The following is an 8,664-nucleotide window of genomic DNA, read 5'->3' as shown; positions in this document are numbered from 1 at the left end:
TTATATGACATTCCGTGGGCATGATATAGGCAGTTTAAGCACTCAGAAACATAATATAATACCTAAATATGTAGTAGTTGATTTAAAAGTCTACATAATATATGGTATGTAGGTATGTTCAAATGTAAATATATACAATAGTTATAATAATGCGTAGCTCGTCGAAGCTATAATAAGTCTAATAATAAAAATATAGACAAGGCACTAGATTCAGTTTTCAGTTTTTGATTTTTGACCGTGCTGATATTCTATTCCAAAGAACCAAATTTATCAAAAATCAACATTTCACAAACTTGTTTGAACTCAACAGCACTCTAATGGATACTACGCCATGAAACTCGAAAAATCAAGCCTCGACGAAAAATATGTACCTATATTTTATATGTGTTGAAAAAAACTGGTCGTATCATCATCTCCCATTTAAAATTCCAAGTACCTACCTAAAATTATTACAACACTGAAAACACGAAACACATCGTTAATGGTTTCGATAATGTGTTTAGAATAATATAATATTTAACAAATCACGGTGTCCACTGCTTATGTACATTTTCCTCATCAACATTTTTAATTAGTTTACATAACATCGGATGTTTACTATCATTTATCAATATTTAACTTCTACAGCTCTTAGACGTGTTATAGACTCTGCACATTAAATTTAATACAAAATAAATGTTGTCTTATTATTTTAAAAATTGTGACCTTATAATATTATGTATTGTATTACTATATTATAGTAAGTTCGATATATAACTTCCTAAATTACCTACTAATTTTAATTTTATTAATTTATTATTATTTTTCAACTGTAAAAGACATTCAAAAATATATTATTAATATATCTCAGTATATATGACATAAATGCAAATTTTTATTGGATGTATACTTTGTGTCATTGCAAAATATTATCTACATCCTATTATCATATTATCATAATATAGGTAGGATTCCCTACCAATATATTCTCTTAGTGATTTTTCTATGCTAATTAAATTTGTTTTATTTACAGTTATTAATGAATTAACAATCTGCAGTGCACACAATATGAACTAAGTAATATAGAAAGAGGAGAGATGAAAGATTGAGAGTTTACCAATAGTTTAACCTAGCAAGGTCATCTTGTCTCTAGTGGATACTTTTATGTATTTAAGTAATAAGTATGTTATATATATGTGCCACATATGAGTTTGTTAGGAACCTATAAAAGCGGTGGTAGTAACTTCATCGTAACGTCTTTCTTCGCCAGCCATCTGACTGAGGAGAGGTTTAAGTTATATTTCTTCACAAAAACGAAGAATTGATCACCGTCCGCCGATATGTCGTACAAAACAGTAGTAAGTATAATGCATTGTTTAATTATAGTTTTAATTACAGTTCAGATTGAAAAAAATAATATGATACAAACGAATAGTTACAACATAATTTAATATTTGAGTTAACAATAAATATATACATATATACTTACATGTATTTTAGCCTTTAGGCCTTAGGCGGCTTAGGGTATGTATTATGTAACGCCTGTGCCAGCTCACTTTTATTTATTTAATTATGCATGGCATTTATTTTCGTCCAATAATAATAATGAATCAATTATTTGATTAAAATAAACTATTATATAAGTATAGAACATTAATAAGTATGTAAAATTAATTAGTATGGCATGCACTACAACACACATTCGGTGCCTATTATATTCTTAGTTTGTGCTTTGTAGTGTTTACTATAGTTACAACTCACTAGAGCCATTCAAATAAATAATTTCTATCTTCTAAACGTCATATTTATAACTAACAATTTTTTACTATATAGCCAAATTGTACATAGTAATATTACAATATATAATATATTATGTATACATAGTATAAGTGGGTATAAAAATGAAATAATAAAATATTAAAATCACATGGTTATATATTATAATATGTCCTGCAGGACGTACTCCTGTTGTATACGCCGGTAACTTCAGACGTACACAAACAAAATATGAATGATTATTAAATATAATCACTTTATTTAAAGCCGGAGTTCTATAGTGACGGCGTCACATGATCACCACACAAGAACCTTTTCCTATCTCATCTTATCTCTTATAATATAATGATTAAACTAATTATAAACTCATCATCATATTGTGTGATTTGTTTTTAAATATTACTTATTGTATATATGTTTTCTTAACCCATTTTTGAATAATAATAATATTTCGTATTTCCTAATTTAATTTATACGTACTTACCTATATGAAATATGCAAATGCATGTGATATGTGTCTGATATGATTTACAAATTAGTTAGGTATTATTATCTATTTCACCAGGTACATTATTTATTTTATATATTTTAATATTGCTTTAAATATTACTGTACTTGAGCCTTCTGGGCGTTTACTTGATAAATAAACAATACATAAATAAATAATATTAATAATACATTATAATATTATATTATGCATTATAAATAAAGTATATAAGATGATACTAGATTTTTTTTTGTTCTAATTTAATTATGACTCGAGTGTTTATTATACTAATATGGATTATCAATATTTGTATAGCCAATATAATAAGATACAATAAAAAACAAATGTAGGTTTGCAAAAAAAAATAAAAATAAATATGGAATTATTCCACTTGATCGTATTTACGCATATTTGATTATTTTTTTTATTACCTAATATATGTGCCGATTATTATTCTACGTAAATGATGTCTATAGACAATAATTAATCTTGACTTGCCAATTTAGTATTATTCAAATATGTACCTACTCGATTTTAATCAAACAATAAACTATTCAATTCGTAACGCAATTATTATGAAAATATATTTATCATCCAAGAAATAGGTATGACTAAAATGTATGCAGTATATTATATAATATAAGGTACTAAAAACTTTTTTTACGTGCTTGAACATTTAAAGTATTATTGATTGCAAAATTTGTCATGCAATTTCCACTCACTGCATAGAACATTGCACAAGTACAATGTTTCATTGAATTTTGAATTGTATAGGTATCGAAACAGAGTTCATTTTGAAAAACAAAAGTAAACATTCAATATACTTTCAGGCTTCAATTAATGAATAAATCGAAACAAATACAAATAGTACCTGTTTGCTATTATTATTTGTTGTATGAAAATAATAAAATTGATAAGGGCATAAAAATATTTTCAATATCTCTAAAAATTGTTTAATAAAACAGTTAAATCGATAATAAGTGCCTTATGGGTAGTATAATATAATATAATGTCATATACTTTGGCCTTGGTGGCGTAGTTCAAATAGACAGTACGCAGTATTATGATACAATTATTGTTTATTTGATGTATTAATGGTTGTTTTGAAAATAACATAATCATTAATCACGTATTTAGTATAATATATAGGTCATCCCGTGTCAAAAAAATTACTTATGAAGAAATTCGAAAATCGTTAAAAGGGTTGTGTACTTGTATGGCAACTGAAAGTATTGTAATATTAATGTTTTATTGCTTTCGTACATGAATGTATTATTGGTAAGAATTGCATTACATGTCATTGTCAACAACTTTTGGAATAGTTGAAGCTTGTTCACTTAATAGATCTCGAAAAATATTACTAAGGCAGTTTTAGAGAGTAAGTCTTATTATGAAACAAGTTAAATCAGAAATATTTGTATTGCTTAATTTTACTCATTGACCCTGGGTAAATAGATCAAGACGGTGAACAAACGAAACTAGATTTTGAAAAAAATGTCCATTATTTATAAGTTATAAGTTATAACTACACTGTAAGCTAAAAGTACATCAGACATCTTTCATTTTCAATCAAAAATGTAACCTATAACAAATTACAAAACTAGCGATTCTCGATTGGGTATCAGATACGTACTGTAATAAAACTACTGTGTAGCCCGGTATAGGTGTGCCGCGAGAAATGCCTGATATTAGGGATCATGCTGTTGAAAATACCAATATTTATAAAACTGCGACAATTAAATGTCAATTAATTGTGCAGATAAGACCGCGATGCATATGTAAGCGCATAGCGATGAGTGATGACTAATTTTCTCGCATTAGGGCCGTCCTTAGGAAGGGGGGCGAGCAGGGCCCAGGCCCTGAACCTCGCGCTTTTTGCTTACATTTGGATTCATCACGTTTGAAAAAAGTGGTAAAATTGATTTAAAATTTGGACTTCAAAAATCCTAAGAACGGCCCATGGTTTCCAAAGTTGTTGTTGTTATTTTCAAGTGCGTGAGTGTGTCGTGAAAACTGTGATATATAATAGTGTACCGAGAACCAAAAAAGGTTGAGAACCACTGCTCTAGAGTCTAGATGTTTATTATATCATCAATATTTGTTTTAGTTTTATTAATGCATTAACTAAAATAGTTTCCCTATAATATATAGCAGGTAATATAAGTATAATTTAGTAACGTTATTTATGAATAACTTTTTTTTTTTTTTTCCTGTTTGAACCGACGGCGTCGCGGGGACAGCTTTCGCATTACTTCCGCGATATTTATGAATAACTAAATAGCCATAAACGAACTATACCTAAATAATATTTTGAACTATTGATATCTATAAAATATAAATATTATATTATATACCATTCAATATTCATTGTATAATATAATATCTATTGATTTTTGTATACCTACTACATTCTACAATTAAAGATAGTATATTAGTATATAATATATTATAGCCATATAGGTAAGTACTAGGTACAGATTATGACATATGAGCACGCGTGGTTATAGTAAATAAAGATTAAAGCTATATAATATAAGAACAAAAAGACATAAAAAATATTTTACCATCTAAATGTTCAAGTGCCTTATATCATGGTGCGTAATAGATTAGGTCATCTTGTGATCGATAGCTTTAAAGTTTAACTCATTAAACCAGTAACTAACATAAATTATCTTACATACCTACAATTTAATATCAGTGTTACCGATTGGGTATTGTCGTTTTAAACATGAATATTGTTAAATTTGAAATTTCACAACGCATTATGAACTGTATTTTAACATTTATTTTTTAATTTTACTTAAATCTACTTCAAGAATCGCACCTTTGAATGTAACTAAGTCGATATAGCCTAAATCACTTATAGTTTTTATAGTCACAATGATTTCTTCTCTATTAACTAACTAGGTAATTCTTTATTTCACTCAATTAATTATAATAGCTTTATATACCGGTAGCCGCAAGGTAAATGTAATTATTAATTTGACTTGCAAGTTACGAGCAGTGTAAATGTTATTGTTTGGGTACACTTTATAATAGGTACCTTATAAAATATGATATACCGTCTTATAGAACATATGTATAGGTAGTACTAAAGTACCTATAATAAGATACATTGGTATAAAAGAATAAGGTCCTTTATTAACATTAATTTTTTGTTCATACATGTAGTATAGCCTTAGCCTATATGAGTAGGATTTAGATTCTATGATCTAAATAGCCTGATTTCAATAACATACCTATATTTTTATATTTATAAACATTGTCTATAATTTCTATTGAAAATAAAATCAACATGTTACATGTCATAAAATTACTAAAAATCCTAAAAATGGAAAAATAAAGAAAGTTATATGTTGATCATTAATGCATTTTAAAGATTTAAGTACCTATAATATATAGTTTACATTTTATATTTTCATAAGCGTACCTAAGTGCAAATTACTAATCATTTGTTTATTAATTTAAGTAAGGAGCAATGGTGTTTAGAGGGAACCCGAATCATTGTCTTACTGTATCACCTATAGAACTTATACCTTTATATTGTATAGGTATATAAGTACAGGATATTATAAAATAGTAATCTATTTAAATAATTGGTAAATTGTTTTCCATCTTTAAAAATCTAAACATTTTACAAAATGTATTACCTACTATTTGTATTTAAAATTTGAATTTTCATTATGCATGCAATATAATAATTTAACTGTGGCTTGGTACGGCGTATTAGCTGCTATGAGAGTAAGTAACGGTCGTTGCCGCTAGTTCCTGGATGGGTGACCATCCGGGTTTGTAGTGCACAAAAAAAAAACCTTGCCACACATACACGTGTTTACAACCGTACCAACCCTACCAACCTTACAACCTCAGTCGTCGAAGCTTTAATCCAATATACAATAAAAAAAAATAATAATTATAATATAACGATTGTATATTATTAAATGTTCTAAAATTTTAAACTATTTTCCTTTTGTTTCAGATCTTGTGTTGTTTGCTACTTGCGGTATTTTTTGTTGCATCGGCACCAATTGATTCAGATCCCACAGACACAAGAAAGAGAGATGACATTCCGTCAATTGGTGATCCAGATGACTTCTTAAAGTTAAAACTATTAAAAATTATACTTCTTAAAACAGCACTTTTAGGTTAAAAATGTATTATATTTTAATCTAAACATCGACTGAGATAATCTTATCTATATTTATTTTATGTTTAAAAATTCATTAAATAATTTTTCATAATTGCATTTACTATACTATGATCATATACCTATAATATTCTTTTAATATTTGATTTTTGTGATTTTTTTCTACAGATTATTGATTAATACGTTACGTTAAAATTACCTAATTATATTTTCATATAATTAACACTGAACTATTTTTTTATTTCTACAAAATATATAAAATCCCAAAATATGTTATTAGTAAAACTTGTAGATAGGTACTTACCTCAATAATATTCCATCTCGGCAGTAAACATTTGACCAAAAATAATATCACATTAAACTAACATACTAAATATTAACCTCGTACAATAAATACACAAACATAAACGGATAGATAGGTACTAAAGTAAGTATAATACTACGATATTGATTTTTGATTAACACTTATAACCCATAAATTTAACCATTTTATTTATCATTATTAAGTCTCGTAATTTTTTCCCTATTATTAATATTTAATATATTTTATTTAACGATGACAAATCAGTTTCAGTTCTGAGTGGAGTGAGAAATGTATTGATTTTACAATGGTGTGTGTTTTTTTGTCTGTCATCACATTTTAGATCAGGAATGTTCTACATTGAGGGTAGCAAATTTTATCTAGGAACCAAAAGTAAAAAATTCTAAACACTTTGTTAATGATTGGATAAAAATAACAAACATTTCATTAAAACCACGAAAATGTGTTAATTATTTTGAGGTCAAAATGTCATTAAATTTCAAATTTGAATATGTATAAGGTTTGGATATATTTAATCCTAGGTGGTTCCTTGTAAGTGTTTCTTGTATTATTATTCAAACATGGAAATACAAATTTGGGTTATTATAATCGTTATTATTTGGATGAATTTAGGTTACTTATTACAATAGTGTTAATATTGTTCAGACAAAATTGTTATACATTTTTAAAAATTTTATAGTGAATGAGTCGCAAGATCACCAAACAATTTTATATTTTTATATTTAATATTTTAATTTTTGTAATTTATTCATATTGAATACTTTTTATTGGCATCTATTATTTGTTCCACGCAAATATTTGAACTCAAATTTTTGGTTAATTTTAAAACTATGTAGGTATATGTAGTATAGGTATTAGGTGTACTGTATCGTTTTAATATTACAATCGAATACAAATACTTAAGTGATCACTCATTTCGCATCAAGAGTAAATAGCTATGATATCCACCTGGCCAGAGCATTGAGATATAATTTAAAATATAAATTAGCTACCTATACAGTACGTCAAAAGTTTAAACTCGAATTATCAAATAATACTAGCAGTAAAATGTAAAAATAAATCTAATTGGTTTTAAATTTTAATTTATAAATAACAATATAAATATTATGTCGCTTCCTCCTATAATCTGTACTACCCTACAACCCTACATCAATTTGTGACGTGCCACTGCACATTCTCTTCGAATGTCCATCAATATTTTAACAAACGTAAACGCTATTATTCTTCACTTATAATATTCCCCTATTGTTCTCTTCAATTCTCTCCTACACCCTGTCGTACTTGCCACCATATTTATATATGATCATAATATACGGGCCTTACAATTATTAATCTTTGTCATGGTACACAACTACACTACACATAATATTATCTAACATGTCTATGGTAAATTATAATTTATAAACTATAATTATTGTCATGACTAATTGTTTTATTAAGGCTAAAAATAAAAAAAAAATGTTTTTGTTATTTGTGTTAGGTTTGGGTATTATTTGAAGGTTAATAAAGACATAAGAGTATCTATTTTTAAGTGGCCTGTCCTGGTTTGCATATTATACTTTCTGTGTAGAAACAGTACTGCACTGTTATACGTGCGTGAAGTTTTACTAATCCGATTGTTTGACTTATCGATAAGTAATCACATCGTAAATATTGAATACCATAAATCTCCTTAGGAATTTGTTATATAAACAAATAATAGATGGCAATAAGGAGATTAAATATAAATAAACCGTGAAAATCAAATATAAAAATTTTTTGACGATCTTGCAACCCACCCACTGTAAAATGTTAAAAAATTAATGATTATATTAATAATTTAAAATTTCCTGAACAACACAAGCTTAACTGTAACACAAAAAGGGTTGTACTTTTCAGTCGTATACTCGTATATGGTATGTCCAAGGTTAAGTAAGGGGATGCCAGGTAAATATATATAGAAATAATAATGAT

The 8,664-nt window shown here is 27.0% G+C and overlaps 1 long non-coding RNA gene across 1 annotated transcript; it reads left to right on the top strand.

Moving 5' to 3' along the window:
• The first annotated feature begins 1,034 nt into the window (after positions 1-1,034).
• LOC132943896 (uncharacterized) lies at positions 1,035-6,614 on the top strand. Its single transcript, XR_009664385.1, has 2 exons — positions 1,035-1,337; positions 6,222-6,614. It is a non-coding gene; the product is annotated as an uncharacterized LOC132943896 (long non-coding RNA).
• The last annotated feature ends 2,050 nt before the right edge of the window (positions 6,615-8,664 follow it).

This window comes from Metopolophium dirhodum, chromosome 4 (genome assembly GCF_019925205.1).
Source record: "Metopolophium dirhodum isolate CAU chromosome 4, ASM1992520v1, whole genome shotgun sequence".
Taxonomy (NCBI): Eukaryota; Metazoa; Arthropoda; class Insecta; order Hemiptera; family Aphididae; genus Metopolophium; species Metopolophium dirhodum.
The sequence above is the reverse complement of the archived record's forward strand: the minus strand, read 5'-3'. Positions and strand labels throughout refer to the sequence as shown.